General features: G+C 38.4%; 2 long non-coding RNA genes across 2 annotated transcripts in view; both read right to left on the bottom strand.

The window, feature by feature from the left end:
* LOC122189678 overlaps nt 1-5,035 on the bottom strand; it is a 28,228-nt gene extending 23,193 nt beyond the window's left edge. The window contains exon 1 of the long non-coding RNA XR_006181927.1: nt 4,977-5,035. This is a non-coding gene — a long non-coding RNA (uncharacterized LOC122189678). The remainder of the gene's footprint in view (nt 1-4,976) is intronic.
* Nucleotides 5,036-18,061: 13,026 nt separating this feature from the next.
* Nucleotides 18,062-25,253, bottom strand: part of LOC122189647 — a 36,123-nt gene continuing 28,931 nt past the window's right edge. Inside the window, exon 3 of the long non-coding RNA XR_006181902.1 lies at nt 18,062-18,740. This is a non-coding gene — a long non-coding RNA (uncharacterized LOC122189647). The remainder of the gene's footprint in view (nt 18,741-25,253) is intronic.

Here is a 25,253-nt window from a genome sequence, read left to right on the forward strand (position 1 = left end):
GGTTTCTAGCTTCACACTTTTCCTCTGTCTGCTATAACTGCCTCCAAAAAGCCAGTGCCTACAGATAATGAACACAATGACTTTTAAGATTAAAAAGAGACTATGTGCTTCAACAGAACACAACAACCTTCAAGATTAAAAAGATGACATGTTGTAACAGGTATCAGAAGATCTCTTCCACATGACAATATTGTTTTGACTTCAGACAGCATTTTTGACAAAGTCTCATAGTCAAGGTCAATAACAAGAATCTAAGGTGTGGGAATTACAAAATGAATAGAAAGATGGTCGAGAAAGTTTAAAACATTTGCATGAAAAATATGTAAAGGGCTGAAAAGTCAGCTGCATCTTGCAAAAATGATGGAAAAGATGAAAGGATGGGTAACAGAAAACATGCAGCAGAAATTTCAACGGTGTTGATCAAAAAAAGCTTAAAACTGACAATGTTTAATGCTGATGGACAGGTATGAAATCAGATTGGTAAGAAGAAGAGGATCTAAGTAACAACATACAGCTTCATGAAGTATGAAAAGTGAGAAGGGACAAAAAGTCAAAATAGTGAAGACAAACAATCAAGCAAAATTAATTTTCTCTGGTACAAACATGTCTGGTACAAGCCCATGGAAATGAACTTTGTAAATGAAAAGACAGGATTCAGAAGGGTAGGAAACAGCCTAAACAAAAAAAAAAAAAAAATTGCATCTTATTCTATTGGAATATTGCAGACTATGATCACTGAGAAGAAGACAATTTGAGTCTGTATCCAGATCATGACAATGTAAAAGAATTTGATTCTCAGCTGTTCCCTATCTCGCATACTAAGACTCCTGTTGCTCTTCCCAGCAACACACCAAAAGACCAGCCCTGGAGATGTAATGTTATTGCTGCATTGCATTTCCTGCCACATTATTCCTATATCTGCACAAAATCTGACACAGTGATTATAAATCTCAAATTTTGGTAGATCTATAACAGCAAGGGTTTGTTGTAAATAGAAGTTTTTGATGGACAGGCTCGCCACCTTTCTTTCCCCAATTCAATGTTGGAGAAAGCACCAGAGTTTTTTCCTGAAGGCTGATTGTGGAAAAAAACTGAATTTTTTTATTGTTTCTTAATATTCTTGCAAAGTATCACCCCTTCTCTGAGCACAAAGAGGTAACTCCCATGGTCAGGTTCTATTAGAAGATATTGCAGTGATTTTAGAAGTTCACAATTTGCTGTTTCCAGGTACATTTCTGCTAGTAGATTCATTGTTTGAATATTCATAGACAAGAAAAAATGAAAGTGCACACATGCAAAAAGCATAATTTTTTGAAGTGCAGCCACAGTCTCAGAAGCTGGAACACATACATGAGCAATGCTTGGCAAGAAATGCTAACATGCTGCTGAGAGGACGTACATTAACAGTATGGAACTCTTACCATGTGTCATCCACATGGTATGTGGATGGTGATATCAGCTCTCACAACCTGCTGAAAACTCAGCTTGCCTGAACTGCGTAAGAGCTAACAACTAAAGAAGTCTGTTTTACATCACATAATGCACAGTTTTCCATGTAATTACACTGTAAGACTCTGAATTTGATCATTAGACTAATTCAGAGTCAGATAAATCATCATTTCATCAGCCTAAAGCTCATTGCCAGGATTCAGTTCTGCCAAACCATCAAAATGCAGGAATCACTACTCCTTTCTGGCCTGACAGGTTAAGCTTATTATAATGAAGTTCAAAATAATTAGCCTGTCTTTAATTTTGAGCATGAACATAGACAACTGGAGCTTAATTATTGACCTGCTTACTCAGCAGCCGAGCCAAGTGCTCTCAAGGCCACTCTCAGTACAGAGCTCAGGTAATCCCCACTCCGAAATTCAGTATCCTGTGTTTAAAATTAGGCTGGGGCTCAGTTCACCAAATTAGTACAGAGAGCAGCTGCAGTCAAGAAGTTTGCCTTAATGACTCCACCAAAAAAAAAAAAACAAAAACAAAAACAAAAACCCACATGATTTAAAGAAGCCAGACTTCATTTTATCTGTTCTTAAAAGAATCTACACCCTGCAGCATAAATTCTGGATTGGAACATAGAGGTTACATGCTGCAATTGACCCAGGCATTCTCTTTCAGGTGTGAAACTGAAGCCTTTTGCTGCTTAAGGCTAATTAATTGGAGCTAGAATTAATTTTCCTAAGCTTTTTATTGCTGTTGCTCTCATCATAACCTTTCAATTTCAGTAAAATTAATCTGAACAAAAAAAAAAAAAAAAAAAAAGGAAAAAAATTGCTGCTGTTTGGCAATGTAGAGGATTACTCATTTCTGTAGCTAGAAAAAGGGCAGAAAACTGTCATCCAATGAAAGAACCATGCCCTAGCCATGATAACAGAAATAATACTGTAAAATAAGCTATCCTTAACTTCAGTTAAGTTTTTCTAGGAGTTGGAATAGGCAGATTCATGTTAGTTCTGAAAGTAATTTACCAGCAGCTAGCAAAAGTTTATCCCAACACCAAAACTCTGGTATTTTACTTGTTAATCTCCCAAGTTACTCTCTGGAACAGACAACCAGACGTGAAACATCTGTATCATTTAAAATCCCAGGACAAAAGGACAAAGTGTAAGTAACATTTTCCCATGCATACACAGAGTTCCATCACAGTGAAAGTATTCATTTCTTCACATAAATAAGCTTCAGGGAAGACATGCAGAGTGCTCCAATTAACAGCCCTTTAAGGAAACTGATGGTGAAATTAGTTTACCCACAGACTATCTTGCAGGCTCACACCAAACAAAACATATGGAAAAAATACTGAGCTGCTCTGAATTTACTCTCCAGCAAAAACAAAAGTCAAGCCTTTTTTGCATATTTACTTATTTCATACTAGCTACCCTCCCGAGGCTCAGTTTCTTTTCAGTTTAATAGCCATAATGTACCACGAATGCTGAGGGTAAAGAAATCCTTGCAGTAACCTAGCAATAGAACATGTTCATAGCAAAAGTGAGTGAGACTTAGAGACTTGTTTAATAAGTAAATTGTGATAGCTCTATCAGCCCTCAAAAACATCAGATATTCCTGGCAGTGCAGTTAGAACTCCCTTGGAGATCACAGCTGTCCCCAGTATTGCCTGCATGCCTGCTAACACTGGCTTCCAGAATATACTTTTTCCTCCCAGACTTTGTGTAAACAGCTCTTGGGCCAACTTGCACAACTAAGCAAAAATTCCTCTTTTTACTCTGTGGACACTAGGAGAAAGTGTATTACAGTACAGAACAAAGACAAAACATTTCAACAGCCTGAATTAAGGATTGCTGCTACCGTAAAGAGGGAAGGTTTTCTTATATCAGGTTGAGAAGACCAGCTTTACAACTAGGCAAAAAAATTATGGACAAACTAGTACCTAAATCTGCTCTGCTGAAATACATACTCAAAAGAAAGAGCAACAAATGCATTAAAAAAGATTCAGAGGAGAAAAAAAGGTTCCTTATGTGCTTCAGCCTCTCAACTAGTTTCCGAGGTCAGTTCAATGCCCAGTAGAATGAGTGGGCTGGATAGCTTAGCTTCTTTGCTTTAAGGATCGCTCCTTTTTCATTTTACCTGCCTGCTCCTCCTTACAACTTGGCATTGAGAAGCCAGGACCTTCAGAGATTCAGAGACTGTTTCTTTCTCCCCGCTTTGTGTTATTTTTCTACTGCGTGCCTTCGTTGCTACAGAATTCAAGCTGCCTTTGCTGGCTTCTCGTCACTCCAGAACACAGTGGTACAGCCGTAGGAATAGCATCTTTTGGGAAGTAAGCACTGATATGTCTGGAGTGATCATGCTTGTTAGGTTTTTCACTTACAGTCAGGCAGGCTGTAAGTGTAAACTTAAGCGTAAACTTAACAAAATATTGACATGAAGATGAGGTACAGGCCCTACCTTACTTCCTCAGTAAATTTTGGGGAATCACATCACAGCAGATTTTTTATGTTCTGATAACCCTTTCCATAGTAAGAAAACTCACGTTACGTATCTTGCTGGGCATTTCATGCTTAATTTTTAAAAATGGACAGTGTTTCCAAGGAGAATATCTGCACTGCCCTGAGGTCATGCCAGCAATTCCCCCAGTGCCACCAACCAACTGCAGACTGAAATACGCACAGATGCACTGAAACATAGGAATTACAAAGAAAAAGCTGGTGCCTACCTGGCTACTGGACATCAACACTGTCTGCCACTTTTCCTCATTTGAGCAGCTCTTTCTCCTTCTCTCCATAATTAGCAAATACGCATCACTGACAGAACAATGTCAGATTCCTTTGTTTGAGAAATATGCACATACAGACCACACACATCTAAGCCCACCTAACTATTCAAGCTCAGAAACTCAGGTGAAATACATATATATAATGAAGTCCTAACTATGTATGTATTTCTCAAAACTATTTATTGTAAGACCAGCCTTATAAGAATTTTATGCACATTTTGAAAATTTGAAGTGCTTATTTTTCTCATAATTACGGACTTGAAACTGCAACCACAGTTCCATTGCCATCAAAAACCTCTGTCTGAAAAGCAGGTCATAAGTCCTGTTTGTACAATTAGCAAATGCACAGTAAAAAGAGTGGCACAATTAGAATGGTATTTTACACGTTCATAGTTAGAAAGATTCATAGAATGGCCTGGGTGAAAAGGACCACAGTGATCATCTAGTTTCAATGCCTTGCTATGTGCAGAGCCAACAACCACCAGATCTGGCTGCCCAGAGCCACATCCAGCCTGGCCTTGAAAAAAAACAACACAACACCTGCTGTCACTGCAGTAGAAATTCAAGCTTTTTCCTTTTAAAAGTGTAAAAAATAAATAAATAAATAAATAAACCAAAATACTCCCAAATTGAAAGAAAGGAAAGCCAGGAGCAAACGGACAATTTTGTTCCATTAAATCTGTACTGCAAAAGCCCTCAGATTATCATGATGGAATGAGACAATCAGAAACAAAATACTCACCCATATCCTAGGCTCACAGCAGAAAACTCCAAAATGAGAGAGCTCTAGAAAGAAATCCTTCCCTAGTGGCAGTCAGCCCTTAAATGGGGTCTAGGAGAGGTGCAGCCAGGCTCCATCCCTTCTGGTCACACAGCTCAATCGCCTTCACCTGTGCTCCATGGCTGACTCAGTGCTTGCCTCAGGTGATCAATCAGTGCTTCAGGCCCTGACTCAACAGTTCCCATACACCTGTCCCACCTTGTGTTCTGACACAAGCAATCTGGAGTACAATCCAGCATCCACTTTTGACTAAAGAAATGCTGATTTCAGAAGCAGATATTTTTGGGCAACTTCAAAATGTGATCCTATTTGTATGTGAGACACACAAGCACAGTGTTCTCAAGGTTAGCCAAGAAAATTACACCAAAATTACAAGAAAAAAAATTACAAGAAGATTACTAAAACTGATTGAAGGAGTGAAAGGATGTAAGGCCACACTAGTAATAAGTCACTGTTTAACAATGCTGTGTTTGTTATCAAGGACCGCAGTTGCTTCAACTTAAGTCATGTTTTAGATGCATTTCCTACAAGATATGTCATTGCAATCAAAGCAGCCAGAGGCCTGAAATCATCACAGAAGTTTCTCTTAGCTCCAAATCCAAGTTGAGGATGATAGGCTTTTCCTACTGTTACTCAAGCAAAAATAGAGTTACTCTGTGGGGTGAACCAAGGAACTTGGAAAGGGTAGTAGGATCTCTGAGGAAACCTGAAAACAAAATCCAAACAAGTCAGTCAGAGTTCCTCCAATACCTCCTGCAGCCACCCAGTTGTGCGTGCTGAAACTTAAAGAGCTCTCCACTATGCTGCTTCTGCTGTCATGCTGTATGCGGGGCAGCTAAATACTTGTACATATTTCTCTTTTCTGATGATACTAGCTGGCTACCAATTGGCGTTACACTGATTATTAATGCAGTGCAGAAGCAAAATACACATAAAATACATTTACTGTGATTCCTGCAATTCATATTTGGCTTGTAGTTTGATTTCAGTGAAACACATTTTCCAGTTATGCAGAATTCCATCAAACAATGCAATTAATGTCTGTCACATAGCTCAGGAACCATGACCTGATGATATCATCAGATAACCTCTCACTGACATCAATAAGATCATAATTTCCTCTTCCAGAAGTGATGTAACATGTTAAAAAGCACAGACACTTTCAGTAACATTAACAAGCAAGGAAGTTTCTTCACATCCACATGCTACTCATCTCCATCATCCTCAAGGCCACCAGGGTGGAAACTTTGTGTATTTTCTTTCATTGTATCCTGTGCACATATAAATGAATAAGCCCAAACCCATTTGTTGCCTAGCCTAGAAAAAGATGTGATTCTGTTTGCAAGGTTGTTACATGCAACGTCACATCACAGTGTGTGAGATTTTTTCTGCATCAAGTGCTGACCACTTGTAGTTTATTAGGGATAAATATATATATATAAATGCAAATTTTAATAATCTACTGCAAAACTCATGAATGGACCTTTGTAAGGGGATACCTCCAAATTTTTATACTGAGTTGTTAAAACTGGCACTTATACATAACTATATCCTTGGGAAAAGATAGTGCAAATAATAAGGGAAAATTGGCAAGCCAGTGAGTGCATTGCCCTTGTCTGTCCTTCCCTGGGAGAATTAGGCTAAGACACTCTGATACATAAAGGAAGTTAGAGGAGCATTTAATGGTTCAGTTAAAGTTCTATGCCTCATAGATATGCATTGGAAGACCACATCAAATCACTGGCACAGTGTAAATACTGATATAGACTATCATTGAAACAAGCTATACACCACTGTGCCATTAGTGCACTAGCCAAAGTGCAGCTGCTTTCTCAAGGAGTCACTGAAATAAATGCATACATTTATGACATTCCTAGTCAACCAACCAAGGAGAGCTCTGAAGAAACATCATTTTATTTTTCAGTTATAATTTTGCTGACATTTTGAAAATTGTATGTTAAAAATAAGTAAGACACAACAGCAATTGAACATGGTACTTCAAAGACACAAAATTGTAAGAGTCATTAACTTTTGAAGGAAGATCCTATTAAACATATTAACTGTACAGCTGATGTTATTGAAATTGGTAGAAACTGCAGCACAAGAAGGAATATGCACGGCAGACATGAATTTAGGGCTCTACATAGAACTTAGAAAGAAACAACACAGTTCCCTGAGAAAGAGCAAGAATTTTTTTGTCATTGCCAGGAAGTCATGAGTGACATAAAACAGCAAGACTTTTATAGTAGAATTAGATATGTTTTAATCAGCAGATGTGCAACTCAAAGCTGTTCTCAGCCAATAAAACTCCATTTTTAAAAAGATTACATTTTTCTAAAACATTTTGAAAAACTAAATCAAGGGTTGTTTGTATCATTCACAGTGTGTCTGTAACATAATTTTTCCCTGTAGAAATACTCTAAATGTATTTCCAATGAGAAGTACATCTCTGACTTAGAATATTAAGCCTATATTTTCAAAATGTGCTAGCATTACTAGCAGCTTCTAATATTTCAAGGCAACATCAGTTTCAGAGATGTAAATACATATACTTCTGTAAAACTGTTTCCTTCAAGATATCCTACATGGACATCTCAAAAATGGCACATTTTAAAAGTTTAGATATAAATTTAGGAAGTTTGTGAGATGTCCAGACACAGGAGCACTTAACAATAAGGGTAGCCACTGAGCAAGCTTTTCCAACACACATTTTTAACAAGCAAGAAGGCTGAAGTGGCACCATCAACTCTAAGAATCAGGAGATTGTTTCACCTTCAAAAACTTCTGAATCATGGCTTCTGCTTACAGTTGCAGGAAGAAGAATACCTAAGTTATGAGGCTGGAGTTGGCAATAACATGCAGTTATTATTCTCATTGACTTTTAAAAAGTCATGGAGGTCAGGAGAAGTCCCTGTTAATTGGAAAAAAAGGCAATGTTGCACCTATTTTTATGAAGGGTAGAAAGGATGACCCAGTGAAATACCAACCTGTCAGTCTCATCTATGTGCCAGAAAGATTATGGTGCAGATTCTCCTGGAAGCAATGCTAAGGCACATATAAGACAGGGAAGTGAAACCAGAACAACCAGTATAGCTTCACCAAGGACAAGTCCTGCTTGACCAACATACTGGCCTTCTATGATGGTTTAATGGCATTAATAGAGAAGGGAAGAACCACTGATGTCATCTATCTGGACTTCAGTAAGGCCTTTGGCAGTCTCCTACAATATCCTTGTATTTAAATTGGAAATATATGAATTTGTTGGCTGAACTGTTTGATGAACAAAGAACTGGCTGCAGGATTGAACTCAGAGAGTGGTCAATGGCCCCATGTCTGGATGGGAGATCAGTGATGAGTGCAGTCTCCCAGGTGTCAGTGTTGCGATCGATACTCTTTTATATCTTCATCAATGACATGCACAGTGGGATCGAGTGCACCCTCTGCTAATCTGTGGATGACACCAAGCTGTGGGGTACAATCAACATGCCCAAGGGACAGGATGCCATCCAGAGGGATCCAGACAGGCTTGAGCAGTGGGCCGAGGAAAACCACATGAAGTTCAACAAAGTCAAATGCAAGGTCTTGCACCTGGGTCATAGCAACCCCTGCTATCAGTAGAAGCTGGGGGATGTAAGAATTCAGTGCAGCCCTGCTGAAAAGGACTTGAGGGTTCTGGTGGACAGCAAGCAAGACATGATCCAGCAGTGTGCCTTCAGCCGAAAAAGCCAACCATGTCTTGAGCTGCATCAAAAGAAGTGTGGCCAGCAGGGCAAGGGGAGGTGATCCTACGCCGCTACTCTGCTCTCATGAGGCCTCATCTGTAGCACTGCAACCGGATGTAGAGTCCCCAGTATAGAAGAAACAAAGACCTGTTGGAGGTCAGAAGGGGACTGACCCTTTACCAGGGTCTGTTGCAATAGGAAAAGTGGAAACTGTTTCAAACTACAAGAGGGGAAATTTGGGTTGGATACGAGAAAACAGTGTTTTGTGATAATGGTAGTGAAACCCTGGGACAGGATGCCCCAGAAAGTTGATGGATGACCTGTCCTTGGAGACATTCAAGGTCAGGCTGGACGGGGCTCTGAGTAACCTGATCTAGCTGTAGGTGTCCCTGTTCATTGCAGAGGGTTTGTACTAATGCCCTTTACAGGTCCCTTCAAACTTTAATGATTCTATGTCTTGCTAAGGTCTCTGTTCCCATAGTGGCTTAATGATCGTATCCTGTCAGAAAATTCCTTCCATAAGAAGTAAGTAACAACATTTACCTGAAAGACAGAATTGTATTTTCCTTTACTGAATCATATTGTGTTTAAATTAAATATACTGCAAAAGAATCAGAGCATTTATGCAAAATGGCATTCTTTGGAAACACTTATAGGTAGTTACTCACAATTGAAACAAGATATTTCAGTTCTTTCTTCATTATTATCTTGGTCTCCAAGTTTTCCTTCTGAAAGCACAGTTAGTCCTTCAGCAGAACGGAGATGAACTCTAATATATGAGTAGGCAGAAAAAAATGCAGCTTTCTAAACATTATTTTAGGCTTCACATTTATGTGAAATAATAGCCTTCTGCTTTTGGAATGTTCACTTCAGACAGCAATTTTTTTATAACTGATAGATTTTTCTCTAGAAATAGCCTATGTAATTCAATGATTTTTTTCTCCCAACTTCTGAATACTTTTTATTAATTGCAATATTTTTGAGTATGAGAACATCCATGAAATCCACATCTTTTCAACCTCTCCATCACTTTGTGATTCAGTAGCTTAAGCTGAAAGGATCTGCAGTACCAAACTAACAGCCTGTTATTTTTAAACCAATGGTAAGAATTCTCTCATCCTGATTCAATAGGCTCAGTAGGCTGCAAGTATACAATTTATTATTTCAGATCTCTAAAAACTTCAAAGCCGAAAGTCTGCTTAGAGCTTATTTCACTTTAGATGTAATATTTGACTTTCCTTGAATAGGACTTAAGATATTTAAGTGAGGATTGCTAAGGTGAAAATCTGACTTCAGCACTCATTTGCAGTTTGAAGTTTAAGGTAAAAAAGGACTCACTGTATTCCATAACTGCAATATTTTTTTTAAGAGTGAAGTTTTACAGAAAAAAATTCCTTATGACATTCTCTCTTACAAGCATCTTATTCATCTATTTCAAGTGCGTGCATGCACGTTGCAGAACAGCTGATTTTGCTAGGGAAATAGTGGATGTATTTCATCCCTTAACACATTTCATTTGGTCCTGCATTTTTCTCATGGAAAATTAATCCTATGTTTATCCTCAGAAATATCTCTCTAGCAGTGCCCTGAAAATGATTGTTTTAAACAATGATGCATGCTACCATTGTGCTTACAACTGGGAAAGTGGAATAAAAGATCTTCACATCAAGGCTCATCTGCCTTCCATTAATTATGTTGCTTTTAGTGACAGCCACCTTCCACACCATCCGAGGTGCAATGAGTACAAGTCTCTCAAGGACAGCATAATCTGGGGACATGCAACCAAAGCATCATTCACAGAAAACACTTATGGGCAGTGTGTAGTGCATGCTGTACCAGAATAATATTGTAGAAGCAGAAAAATGTGCTATTACAGTGAGCAGGCTTATGATCTACTGACAGTTTTATGGAAAGGTTTACCTTCCAGATTGTACTACATAATTTAACATGCTAAACTATTGTCTCCAGCACAGGGAAAATGTGTTATTTTTAAGAGAAAGCCACAACAATAAACATGCAGATTGATTTATTTCCTGTCAGCTTCACGTCTGAAGAGAAGGATCTCTTTCCTCCCCATTGATTTTCCACAAATAAAACATTCTGAGCAACTGATGTCTGAGATCACTGTGCCAGACCCAAATACATACCTTGAGTATTTTTCAGCTTTTGCTATGAAAAGCAATATCTGAAGTTTCAGAAAACTGCCAGCTTTTTAAATACAGACTTCTGACTCACTCACTCCTTTTGTGCTTGAATATACATGATTTGGTGGAAAATATGCCCTGAATAAGTTATTCTTGGAGGACATACACTACATAAGAGTAAGATGTTTAATAAACATTATATTGTAAAGTTAGGCCAAAAGACCAGTCAGGTAAGCCTTACCTTCCCCCTCAACTCAGAATAATATTTTTTGTCAGCCAGGGAACATCTGCTATGTTGCAATGATCAGTGCTTACTCCGCTTCACCTTCTTCAGGGCCATAAACCTCAAGCCCCTAGAGCTGATCAGCAAAATATGGGGGTAAAAGAGGGAAACAGTTCTGAACCACGGACAATAAAGAGCACTTCCTCATTACTTACTGCATAGCCAACACTTCCCATCTGAGACGCAGAAAGAGAGTGCTTGGATGAGGCAGAAGTCTCAGGATGCCTGCAGGTGCTGTGGGTAAGGACACTACAGATATCTGGCTATCGGGCTGAATGCCCTGTAGCTCTGGTGAAGAGAAAGCAAGAGATGGGTAGGGTCAGCCCATAGCCCTGGAAGGGCAGTGAATACACTGAGTTCATCACCAGACACATTAGTCTTCAAAATGTCACATCCTTGAGCAGATTTCCAAAGAGTTCGGGGGAAGAAACAGGTAGATACTATTGCTGAATCTCCTAAGAAGTTATCCCAGTTTCCATTGTTTTGTATGTGACAAGTTTATATGCTTAATTAACTCCACCAACTAAGAATCCTATCCACAATTGTCCTGAATTTATCTCAAAAGAAAAACTTATATGACGAAGAGGAAACACGACCTTCAGCAAGTCACAAGATTAAGATGATCTTTTCATCCCATTTTGCATAACATCTCATAAGTCTGAGATTTGCTTTCATTTATCTGAGGCTGAGTTTGGTACCAGTACAAAAAAAGATACAGGAAAATTTGGAAAAAGACAAATTAGTCACCCTCATACATCTCCTAATCATTATAAAGCAATTTTTTCTTTTCTTTTCACTTATTTCTATGTTCCCTCATTCCAAAAAGGGAAATACTAAGATTGATATCTTAAAATTATCATCTTAGAATTCACATGAAGCAAGATGGAAAAATAAGCACTTTCAACAAGGTGAATGAAACCCTTCTTCAGAATAATTTTGGTAGAACTTCCTAGATTTAGTTCTCCATATGCCAACACACAATACACAAAATCTCTTTATCACATCTGTTTCCACTTGCTTATTTGCAAAAGAGCAGTGAATGAGATAGGCCTGAAATGCCCCATTGATAGCTATATGGACATTTCCTAACTGTCAGTGTGTTCTCATACAGTAAGTTTGCCCAGATTTCCTCATCTCCTCAACAGCTTTAGCAAAGCTCCTTTAGCTAACATGAATCCTCCCAAATAACTAAAACCCGTAACAGGAAAAAAGAATTACTCCAAATGGCCAAAATCTAACTACAAAAAAAAAAAAAGGCAGTTCTCTGTCTTTTCTCTCTCATTTCTGCTCTGGGAGCACATATGGATTTAATAGCTCCTGAAGGCAATATTGAGTTCTCAGTATACACAGGAAAATACTCATTCTCACAACATCTATTGGGAAAAATAAATATTCCTCTTGTGCCCCAGGATCTCTGGATGAACATCCCTATGATTGTCTCCTTCCGTTCCCTGGAGGATGGAAACACCGCCTCCTTTTCTCAAGAAAATTTCCTCCAAACCATTCTATAGCACAGATTCAGTCTGCCCTCAAGTTAATCCCTGGAATGGGACCAGAACCAGCACTGAAAGTGTGACAGGAGTCCTGGGAAGAAAGAAGGATTTGTGTCAAAGAGTTCCTTCCTACAACAGGCCGCTACATCAGCAGTTCTGAATGCAGTTTCAAAATACTGAAACAGGTCTCCTTTTCCTGACAGCAAGACCTTGGTATGCTGAGTTTGCCTTCTCCATGGAGCATGGAGATGGGATGAAGTTTTGGTAAGGACCACAGACTGAAGCAAGAAGCAGGAGCAGATGGAAAGCTAAGGGGGAAGCAACTGCTTCTCTTCAATCCAGACTTGTCATGGGTGGACCTCATGCTAACAGGCAGCTGTGCCTCAGGCTGCATTTCAATACTGCTTTTCATCCAGATCACAAACTCTACTTCCCAACGTCTGTGACCAGCCACCTGCAAAACCACCAGGCAAGTCCTGATTCAAACTAATGTTTCCTTCTGTCACAGCTGTCATGAAAGAAGGTACATAAGCACAGAGAGGGCAGTAAAGGGCTTCCCCTGAGAGCAGTGCTAGGAAGTCAGGCAGAATCAAAGCAAAAGAGACTATGCTTTTGTACAAATGCAGATACCACACTGTAGTGTATAAACCAAAATACATTCTAAGCCGCTCTCTACACCAACAACGTCACAAGTGATGCATGTTCAGTTGTGGGCAGTGCACAAAAGGAAGCTCACAGACTATAGTACAGAGAATTCAGAGGGAATAGGTTCAGACTTTGGAGGATAGACATAATCTATTCCCCATGATGGGCAGGGCAGGGGAGGGCAAGGCAGGGTAAAAGTAGGGCATTTAAATTTCTGCAGAAAAAAAATCGGATATGAGGACAAAACAAGCAAATAATAGGGATAAGAATATACTGGAATCATTTGCCTAGGAGTTTGTGGGATCTCCTCCACTGGCAATCATCAAAAAAGATTAGTGTGGCTGTTTTCATCCAGGTGCAGAATGAGCTACGTGGCCTCAATCTTTTTGCAGCATGCACCATTCCAGAGGATGCAAAAAACTGAAGGCATGCAAAGCATGTTTTCCTTTTGAAATAGTTTCCAAAGATAGAAAAGGTAAAACAAAATCCACTGCAATCTCACAATAACTATTCCCCTTTACTTTTGGAAATACCAGGATAAATGTCAAAAGTTTTTCTACAGAGAACAGAAGTATGGGGAAGGATTCCCTCAGAAGGTTTAATTTAAAGCGCCTATTTCAGATACCTCCAAATCATCAGACAGAAGAGTGGTTCACCCAGAAGGCAGCAGAGAGCAGCCTGGTCAGCAGCCTTCCTCTTGCCACTGTCCATATAGGCAGCCTGAAGAGAGATGGGCGAGCACTTCTCTCCATGCAGCAGCATCCTGTGCTAAGCTGGACACAAGAGAGTAGGCACACAGACAAGGGCAAATGTTGAGGAGTCACATTGCCAAATGTTTTATCAGGATGTAGGGACAGCACAATGCTGTCCTCTAAGCACTCTCTGCAGACCTTAAGCCTGGATAAAGTAGAAGTGTTTCATTCTAACTGATGTTGAATGAAAATTTAGAAAAATTAGAATAAAAATGAAACCTCCTGCTTATGGTTGCAAGACACAAGGGTTTCCCAGCTTTCCTACATCAAGTGGGATATCCACGTGATTATTTCAGGATTTAGATCATCACATCTATATCCTCAGGGAGGCTTAGAATAAGGTAAGTGTCATACTTAGTCCAACAGTACTCATACTAAGCTGAAAGATCATGTTTTGATACTTTTTTCATCCAGAAACATCATTACAGCAAATGTCAACAAGGAAAATCAAAACTACTTTCTATGTCTATCACAACTGAAACTTCGGGTTTCTTAGTGGCAAATTTGACATAAAATCTCACACTGGGTTTTTTGATGGTGAAAATTCAAAAGCCCCTTCAGATTAATTTTGAAGTGAAGACTGTTACTAAATTCAATTAGAAAAAACAGTCACGATAGTATCCCTTGTGTTACTTAATTCAATATTTATTTATTTTATATTTCTCCTACATTTTTAATGTTTCTTGAGTACTCCAAAATTTTACATCATATTACAGAATTTGTCAGAGAAAGAGAGAATTTTGGTATGAGACAGAACTTTAAGGATTTTAGGAGTACAGGAAGCAGTTCTGATCTGTGGAATTACACATTTTACATCAGCTCTTAAGCCATCAGTACTGGAATTATTCAGCACAGAAATTGAAGCTATTAAATTTTAGAAACAACTTCTCCTTTGGTGACGAATGGAGCAATTCAACTCTTCCCCAGTGCTTTTGGCTTAAGTTTCATTGCTTGAAACAATTACACCCTTATTTAACTCAGTCCTTGATTTAAGTGAGTAGCTCACCTGTTCAATTAAACATCTGTGGAAGCATTAGGAGGGTTTGCACAGCTGACAGTGTTGTTCTGCACACTGTTTGCTTTCATGTGAAACTCTTAGGCCTAGAAACCATGTGGAAGTTGAAGCTGAGCCTCAGGAGAAAAATGCTGCAGTAAGAAGTGGCCTTAAAGCCAACTCCTCACCGCCAGCAGAGCAAATTCTGTTTCTGCGACAGAAACAAAAAAGCATTAGGGTTAGTGTTTAAAAGTCTTTAGACCTCAGCATATAAAAGCAAAATCCAGAATGCTCAGTATTCCTACCAGCAGGGTAACAATTATCTCACTTGTAATTTCAACAAAAAAATATTACTGTGTCAGGAGAGCAGTAATTTCTACCACGCATGAAACAGTCTTTAAATGAGTTTGAGTCCATTAACTCTAATAATATTTGCTTTACATAATAATAAACACAGGGAAAATATTTTCATCTTGTTGATGGGCCAATGGTGTAACTGTTTCTGTCCAACACTCACTACATGACACAAGACAGCAATTAGAATTTAGTCAGGTAAAAGGAAATTTGCCATTTCAAACCATCTTGACTTTAGTTTTCAGTGACAGTTATCCTGTCACCCCTGTCTGGCTCTGAAGCGGAATTATTTTCCTATCTATCTGGAGGTTTGCAAGCTGAGCATGGCTGTTTTTCTGTCTGGCACATCAAAGCTCCAGGCTACCAGGTAGTACTTATAAATGTACAGTGCACCAGGGATCGCCAGAGCAAATATTGTAAGGCTCTCTCCTCTCTTTGTGCTCTTTCATTGACTTTCAGGGCTCAGAAGTGCTGCAGAAGGAGCTTATCTGTGCCTTCTTTTGGCCTTTCCTTTTACAACATTTACTGGGCTACAAAGGGGCAACTTGTCTGTAGCCACCATTGTACTGGGAAATAAAGGGGTCAGACCTGGTGTTTTTTTGCAAAGTTCAAAGGATGCCTTTCTCCATTAAGTGGAACACACATAGGGAAAAACAAACAAACAAACAAACAAAAACCTCTTAAGAGCTTGTTTTTAATGGATATACATCAGTAAAAATAACTGCTTGTAATAGGAATAGAATCAAAAATATCAGAAAAAAAATGCTCTTTTTACACTTCCCTGAAATTTTCTTCCCATTCTCTTTCATTTCATGTGTTTCCTAAAATACATACATGTAAATGCTGAATATAATAGATACCACAATACTCCATACAGGAGTTATCCTCTCCAAAGACAGCAATAATGTGGTTTTGCCACAAAAGCTTGCTAGTCATTTCCATGTATTTCCATGCCTGATGCATATGGATTCACGTGACAACAATTAACTCCATGCTGGTAGAGCTAACTTGCAATATCTGTTCTGTATATGTGATATCTTCTTGTTGGGGCTCGGGGGAAGGAGGGGAAATCTCTGATCTTTAAAGAAGAAAGTATTGCATAATACAGGGGTTATGGATGATCTCTGTGTGAGATCCAATTTACCCTGCCAGTATCTCTGGCTTGCGTGGCATACTGGAGGTTTATAATGCTGCTTGAACCATAGGAATTGTCACGAGCCAGCAAACTGTTCAACTTCTGACCCTGGTCAGTGATTTCTGTTTCAGTAAAAGGAAAATCTTTCTCCAGAGGAAGATTGGTCACAAATAAGTGAATGTGAGGGAAAAATTCTTTTCACACAGAGACCTGCCCATAACTTAGAGTGGGAGTTTTTATAGAATTTCCTTTTTTCCTAAGCTAAAACAAATGAAATGTTGCATTTATCTTTCTGTCTTCATCAGTTAACAGCTTACTCTGCTTAAATACATAAAAACGTAACATTCTATGAAGTTGAATTCCACTTCATGTAGAGAAAAGTCTGGAAATTGAAGAGGTAACATGGCAAACAGTGCTATTACATTTCTCCTTTTGATCAGCTTGCATGACTTATGACACACAATGGTCTCATAGAAATAAATAATTCTCAGGAAGAGTAGGAAAATCAATTCAAAGAGAGATAGTAAGGACAGTCAACAGGATTAGTTTCTGGATTGCTTTCAGTGTTGGAATTTCTATTTTGCATTTCTTAACTTCTTCCATTTGCTTTTCTTAGTCTTGATAATATGTTGCTTAGATTTTATATACATAATAACAGTTAACTCTTCTACTCCCATGGTATTTTAATGATGTTGAAATTTTGGACTGTCATTACACATTTAAGACCCACTGGAGGCTAAGGTTGATTCATAGCATCAGCATAGGAAATGGCTCATTTTCTCAGTGGCACTAATGGTTTAATCATTCCTGCTATTCCCTGAGCAATTTTATATTCTTTGAACTTTCTTTGAAGACAAGGTTTTACACTGTTCTCTGATCTGGGTTATTTATATCCCCCTCATCCTTTATTTCTAAGCAGATCTTCTACTGTACTTGAACACCAGGGAATATTTACTGAATAGCATTACAATCCCAATATTGGAAATACAGTGATGCTAATGATATAATATAGGATTATAATAGGCATTAAAAAAATGGATCTCTAATCACATTTGTGAGAATTCCCATATGGAGCAGTAGATGAATTGAAAAGTGCCAAGTCCTATGAATAAAGTTTGACAGTGATACATAGCCTCAGGAACAAGGAATTTCACCATAATACATTATTTCACTTACCCACCTACAAGAAACATGATTGATAGGAGATATCTACAACACAAATTCCATCTCAGGTGACTATCTGTCCTTTCAGGAAGGCTAGAAAAGGAAAAACTTGCAGGAAAACACTAGGAATGGAATCATCTCAAATTTAGCCAAACGAAAGTTAGGCATCTAACCTAAGCAAATTGTTTAGACTTTGCTTCAATAGCATGCATTAGAAGCTTCTAAAGAGTAATTAATTTCATGCTAAGTAGGAGTCTAAGACATGTGAAAACAGTTATCCTCTGAAAGTGTTTGATGTATGTTTGACTATACACAGAACCTCAAAGGTTATCTTAGGCTAGACAGCTACTGGGTAATGAATGTTAGATAAGATGTATTCACTTGGAGTCAAGCAGTACCTTCCATACTCTGTCCTACTGAGTAGCAATGTCATTAGAGAATCAGTTGGACTCATTTGTATTTGTTGCTGGCTATAGTTATCTCTTTTAGCTCAAGGTTAGAGCTTTGTGCCTCTCAATATAGGAGTTCAGATGTGTACATTTTAATAATAATTCCAATGGGGGATGAGGGGAAGACAGTTTTCTTTTGTACAAGATTCCAGAGCATGAAATTATTTGAACAATAGGTATTGTAGATCACCAGTGTTTGGAAACTTTTCATCTCTAAACAGAAATTGAAAGAAAAGGAAAGAACAATATGTTCAATGTCAGTTTCCATTGCTGTAAACGTTTCTGATCAAAACACTCAGACTCCGCTGTAATTTGTTGTGAAGTTTTGATCAAGGACAACACTCTATCCTAAAGAAACAGTCTGCAATAATGATACAAAAACATTACTGATAATTATAGCTTTAGAATTCCTGAATTTGTGTTTAAGTTAGCATACTCTGCCCTCTCCACTTCCCCACCAACTGGCAGGTATTTTTGGTTTTGTTTTGTCTTCTAAGTCTTTGTGATTTATGTCCACATCACTTGAATCTTCCTTGAGTTATGAGTCATATCTGAATGATAAGCCAAGCAGATTCCACTTCCTTTGCAACCTGTGAATACAAAAAAAAAAAAAAAAAAAAAAAGGAGAACAGTGAAAAGACACAAATTTGCATAGTTCTTAGTCAAAAAGCACACACCTCACTGTTGACCTATTTGACAGTGCAAACTTGGCCAGGAACTGAAATGGTGCAGGGGTATGTCCAAACGTACATCCTCCTTGGTAAACTGAGCAGTGCCAATGAATTATTCTGTACTCCTTACTCCAATGATCTACACCTGGAGAATGATTTGAGGCAAGATTTTGGCCACTGCCAAGATATTCTCTTCCAAGCAGTTACTAGGCATGGAGCAGGAATCGCCACCGACCAAAGTGGGGAGACAGTTTCCAGTGAGGAGACTGCAGGCATCTTAACTGGGAGACAAAGAGAGCTATTCTGTGCTAGCTGGTCTGTGAATAAGTGTCATCAAGATGTCTTAAAAAGTTATAGCCTGAGGTTCCCAGGGAAGGAACTGAGAAACCCAATGATCACAGAGAGGTTCATGGGGCGCTTATATCCCACACACACAGCTAGTGAGGCAGAACTGTGAAGTGACTGAGGTGAGAGTAGAACAGATGGGATGAGACAGTGGGAAATGTACCGGTGGTAGCAGCCTATCCGCTCTCCACATAATGCTGCTAACCTGATATACCTAGGCTATTCAGGGTCACCCTAAACATCTTCCAGGGGTCCATTCAAGCTCTCTAGCTAGGGGTGAATTCTAACCTGCTCAATCTGAATGAATCTGAGTATTGCTGAAATCTCTTTCCTTCCTAGAAGAGTCAGTCAGTCATTTTGGCTAATTTATATCTTCCTACTTTTCACAACAAGACTTGTAATTCCCAGTAGGAAATAATGGCAGAAGTAGCTTTAAATGTGCACTGGTAATGCTTGCATCTGACAAAGCCAATTTACTTTCCAATGAGCCCAAATACAAAGAGAACTAATTCACTGTCATATAATAATCTTTTGAGTGCATCAATAACAACTGTAGGCACAGAAAAAAACTTGTGTCTCCAGTTAATGTATAACCTTTCAAGCAGAAATATATTTTCAAAAGATATGAAAGGGATGATGTCTGACAGGGTGATAAAAGTTTACAGGAGTCATCATCTTAAATGTGTTTAACATGCATATAGATGAATCAGTGATTCAACAGCACTGATTCTCCAACATTATCACCATTTAATACTTTAAATATAACTCCAGTCATTCCTTAGGAAGAATCTGAAGGCCAGAACTGGACATAAATACTAATGCTACATCTTCCTTGTGATTCCCTGTTTACATGGTACAAAATATCCCATGTTATAAAATGAATGAAGCCATCAACATGGGTTGCTTTCAGAAAACTCTTGGACACTTCTAAGCTTTAAAAAACCCATTATGTATATTTATATATACTTATATTTATGATACTCACACACACACAAACAACACAATAATAAACAAAAATCTAATAATCAAAATATAGAAGTATTGGAGAAAAAATGAAATCTGCTTATTAATACTACACCAGGCAGAGTTCTTTTTCTCATTTTATCCATGGGCAGTTCTTGTGTAACCTGCAACAGAAATTTTCTATAGGCAGTTTCTTACACATATGACTTTTTTACCTTTTTCTCAAGGACAATCTAGTGCTTTGCTTTACAAGACAATATTTATACAGTTGCTCTGGGAGAGCACTTGAACAGGCGTATGCTGGTACATACAGAAACAATTTCAAAACACTTCTTAATTTTACGCAAACTGGAAAACAAAGAATCACAGAACCACAGAACCACAGAATTGCAGTGGCTGAAAGGGACTTCTAGAGATATCCAGTTCAACCTCCTTGTAAAGCAGGTTCCCTACAGCAGGTTGCACAGTTAGGTGTCCAGAGAGGTCATGAATATCTCAAGGAGACTCCACAACCTCTCTAAGCAGCCTGTTCCAGTGCTCTGTCACTCTGTGAGTGAAGTGAAGTTCTTTTCATACTAATGCAAGAACTTTCTGTGTTCCAGTTTCTGCCCATTGCCCCTCGTTCTGCTGTTCACCACCAAAAAGAGTCCAACCACACTGACACAACTCCCATACTTTAAATATTTATAAACAGTGATGAGATCTCTCAGCTTTGTTTCCTCCACACTGAAGAGTCCCAGCTCTCTCAGCCTTTCCTCATACACGAGATGCTCCAGGCCCTTAATCATCTTTGTCATTCTCCACTGGAGTCTCTCCAGAAGTTCCCTGACCTTCTTGAACAGGGGAGCCCAGAACTGGACACAGTGCTCCAGATGTGACCTCTCCAGGGCAGAAAGAATCACCTCCCTTGACCTGCTGGTCACGTTCTTTTTAATGCACCCCAGGATGTCATTGGTCTTCTTGGTCACAAGGGCACACTGCTGGCTCATGGCCAACCTGTTCTCCACCGGGCCACTTAGAAGGACCCAGGCTTTTCTCTGCAGAGCTCCTCTCCAGCAGATCAACTTGTGACTGATCTGTACTCATGTATGTGGTTATTCCTTCCCACATGCAAGACTCTATGCTTGCTCTTGTTGAGCCTCAAAAGAGTGAAATTATCTAGTCTTCTTCATGTCTTCTGATATTGGCTTAACTTATATGAGATTACCCTAACAATAATCAGCTGAGCAGAGGTTCCATGCTCCCAAGGTGATATGACTGCCAGTTCAATCATCGTGAGAAAATGAATGATAGCAAACCCACGCAGAAAGAAATAACAAGAAAGTTCCAATCACATCTATTATATTAGGGAGGCATCTAACTGACAGAAAGTGTAGATGCCACCACTTTTAACAGCAATAAATCTTCTTTGTAAAGAAGAGAGAGCAGTACATGTATGAGTCTCTTGACCTTGTTGAAAGTAACTCATTCCTCCCATCTGACTGTAGTACTGAATTTTAAATAGGCCATTCTAATTTTTCCCATACTGAAGGGCTGACTTTCTACTTGAAACAGCTACTCAGGGAAAACTGACAAGTCACAATGAAGTCTAGAAATCCAGTTTGCAGATTAAAGGGCCACAAATTGTGGCCCTACAGTCAGTATGAAATAATGAGTTCTGCTCAACTTACTCTAACCTACGGAAACCTTCCAAAATGTTTGCTATGGAAGTAATTTTTTTCATCTTCTCACTCTAATTTGAATTAGGCATGACAAAATTTATTTGAAGAACTTGATTTTGCATATCTGTAAGGGCGTTTCATCAAAGTCAATCCACAGACTCGTAAATACAATCTTTAATTGCATATTGTTTGACATATCACTATCTGTGCACTCATACATATTTCAGTATGCAAGTCATCTACACATTTCAGTGTATGTGTATGCACTTGTAAACATTTGTAGTGCAGGAAGAAAAAGATGGGAGTTTCAAGTACCAAACATGCAGAACAGGGCAACATTTACAAGAAGAGTTAATAGCCTTTTAAAATATAGCCCACTTAATTCAATAAATTGTCTGAAGATTTGTTTGGTCCCTTTTCTGCCTCTGTGCTTAGTTCAATGTAACAAATTCCTCTGTGAAGATTTTTATCCATCATGGAATATGAGACAGAACGAATATATCCCAGCAGAGACATCACCCTGAGAAGGGCTCAGCCTACTCAACAAATTGCTCAATCTTGTTGCCATTAAAACCGTTTGGAATAAAGAGCTCTTCTGTCCCTTTCATAAGTAAAAGGTACCTTTAATCTAAGTGTGCCAGGAGATAAAGTGAACTTTAATGCAGCAAACTGCAGGGAAATATTTTTCTTCCTATTGGCATCCTATTTACTGCTCAAGATCTATGAACATTCAATACGTGGAACGTTGAAAATAATTAAAGCAAACTCCTTGTATAGCACAGCCTCTCAGCTTCCAAGGGAGTAGAGTCCAGCCTTGTTGTGCTGATTTATAGGGAAAGCATTTTCAGATCTCTTGCAGCTGAGAAAGAAGATCATAGAATCATCATAAAATCATAGAATGGTCTGGGTTGAAAAGGATCACAATGATCATCTCATTTCAAACCCCCTGCCATGGGCAGGCTTGCCAACCACTAGACCAGGCTGCCCAGAGCCATATCCAGCCTTGCTTAAATGCCTCCAGAGATAGGGCATCCACAACCTCTCTGGGCAGCCTTTTCCAGTGTGTTACCACTCTCTGAATGAAAAACTTCCTCCTAGCATCTAACCTAAATCTCCCCTTAGTTTAAAACCATTCCCCCTTGTCCTATCACTATCAAACCACTTGAACACCCATGTGTTAACTAATACATCTTAAATCTTCTAGGAAGATCAGAACAGTGAAATACCAGCAGTACCCCGCTTTTTCTACCACATGTCAAAAAATTTCAGATATTTCCATGACAAAATTACAGAGGATTCTCAAATTCTGCTTTACTGAGAGATTAGTTGCTATTTATATTAGAGACGTGTCAACTTTAGGCATGATAGTAGATTACGAATTAATAGCTCTGATCATACTTAACAAAACACTACTAGGGCATCCAAATTAAAAGGATTACTCTTGCTCCTTATTATCAAAACCTAAAGCACTCAACAGATCCTCATAGCTAACATGACTCTCGCTATTTATATCACCTACACAAACATGGAGTACACAACCAATACTCTTTCAGTATGTAGGCTGTGTCTATTAGCAACTAAACCTCTACTCTCCTGACAGAATAAATGTAATAAGATGCAAATTTACCATAAAAATCTTAATGAAATTTCAAATCATAGATAAGTACACTGGAAAGATAACAATGGAAACAGTCACAGTAAAAAAAATGCATAATAACAACATTAATATGTCAAATTATTTTAAATGCTGCCTATTAACTTCTGTAATCTTTTGTTATCTGTTTGGAAATATTCTGTTGTATTTCATTTTGCATCTTGTCTTTTCTAATTCACTGCTTCTCAAAGGCTTGGTATCTCATCTCTTAGGGGAATGGGTTGGATTTTTTTTAAAGAGAAAAAAAGTCTGTGTCCTTTAGTGCCCTTTAGCTAAATATCACTGTGTGTGTCTAAATCCTCTGCTGCAGTGAGACCCAGCTATTTCAGGTAACTTTCTTTTTTTGTGTGTGTGCTAAAATTGACTTAAAATTTATAAAGTTTGAATTTAATTGGGGCAATTTAAATCATACATGGGGTAAGGAGTTCCAAAAGGTTATGGAGGGCAGAAAAGGCCATTAAGTATCACTTTGTTCATGAAACTCTGCCTCAGAGCATAAGCACCATTCCTGCCTTAGTTCTTAAATCACTAGAATAAATATCACACTGAAATTCATGATTTTTCTTTTCCCAGCACAACTGTATTATTGAAATAAATTTGGTGATTTGCACCATGAAATTCATCATCAATTATTATTTGTTCATTCCTCAGCTACCAAACACCAACAAACCTTTTCCAACTACCTGTGGTCCCTGAGCCATATCTAAAAACTTCCTTTAAATACCTTTATTAAATAAGAAATAGCATCTAGGTAGCAGCATTAGATTGCTTTTCCTTCATGCAGGTAAAGAGACATAGCTGTGAATGTGGAAACAGTGTAGAAAGCTGCTTTGTTCAGAAATGCAGTTTCAGAAGCAAAGATTTCACTAACTAGCTTAACATGAGCACATTACACACTTGTCACACATCACTGTCCACTAGCACTTCATGGCCAAAGTTTAAGAGATGCCAGAAGGTTGAGTGGATTGGGGATACATCAAAACATCTCATTCAACTTTCAGTTTACCACAAGTAACATACATACAACAATGAATGTTCAAAGGGACTAATACTAGAAGTTTGATACTAGATCTTAAAACATACGTATGTACACTCACACATATACCATTTTATTACACACTTAATAAGAGGTATATTTATTACATAAGAATTTTACTTGGATTTCTATTATTTTGATGCCCAGCATTTCAGTTTTGTGTACTATGTGAGAAGTACCAGAGAAGTCTGTACAGGATTGGATTATTAAAGCAGTAACAGCAAAAAACATAAGGAATATCATTCTAGAGAATAGATGTCTTTAGTCTAATTTCATAGATTACAAGGTTGGCTGGTGAAGGCAGTAGCATTGTTGTAATAACTAATAATTCTGCATAGTTCATTTTGTAAACTAAGACAGCACAGTTTCAAACTAGAATGCTCCAAAGATAGCATGGCAACATTATATGGATTGACCACTGGATAATTAGTCTTGTAAATGAGAAATAATCAACCAGGCTGAAGGGCCTGACAGTGCTCACAGGCTGCCAGTTTTGCTACTTTCCCTCAGTGTGAGCACTAATCACATCTTTCCTCTGCACAGGTTTTGATTATGGCAAAGTTTAAAAACATAAATCTAGCTGACACTTTTCCATCCACTTTCAAGTTTAACTGCACTTGGCCAAATAGATTTTTTTAATAGTCATAAAAGTTATTTAGGAGAATCTGACAGAGAAAGTCGGTGTTATCGTATGTTTCATTTCCTTGGGAAACCAGGCTAAAAATTTAAATAGGGATTCTATGGTTGATAGTGCCCTTTCAATAAGAAGAATG

This window comes from Lagopus leucura, unplaced genomic scaffold (assembly GCF_019238085.1).
Source record: "Lagopus leucura isolate 7727_CA_CO unplaced genomic scaffold, USGS_WTPT01 Super-Scaffold_100157, whole genome shotgun sequence".
Classification (NCBI taxonomy): domain Eukaryota; kingdom Metazoa; phylum Chordata; class Aves; order Galliformes; family Phasianidae; genus Lagopus; species Lagopus leucura.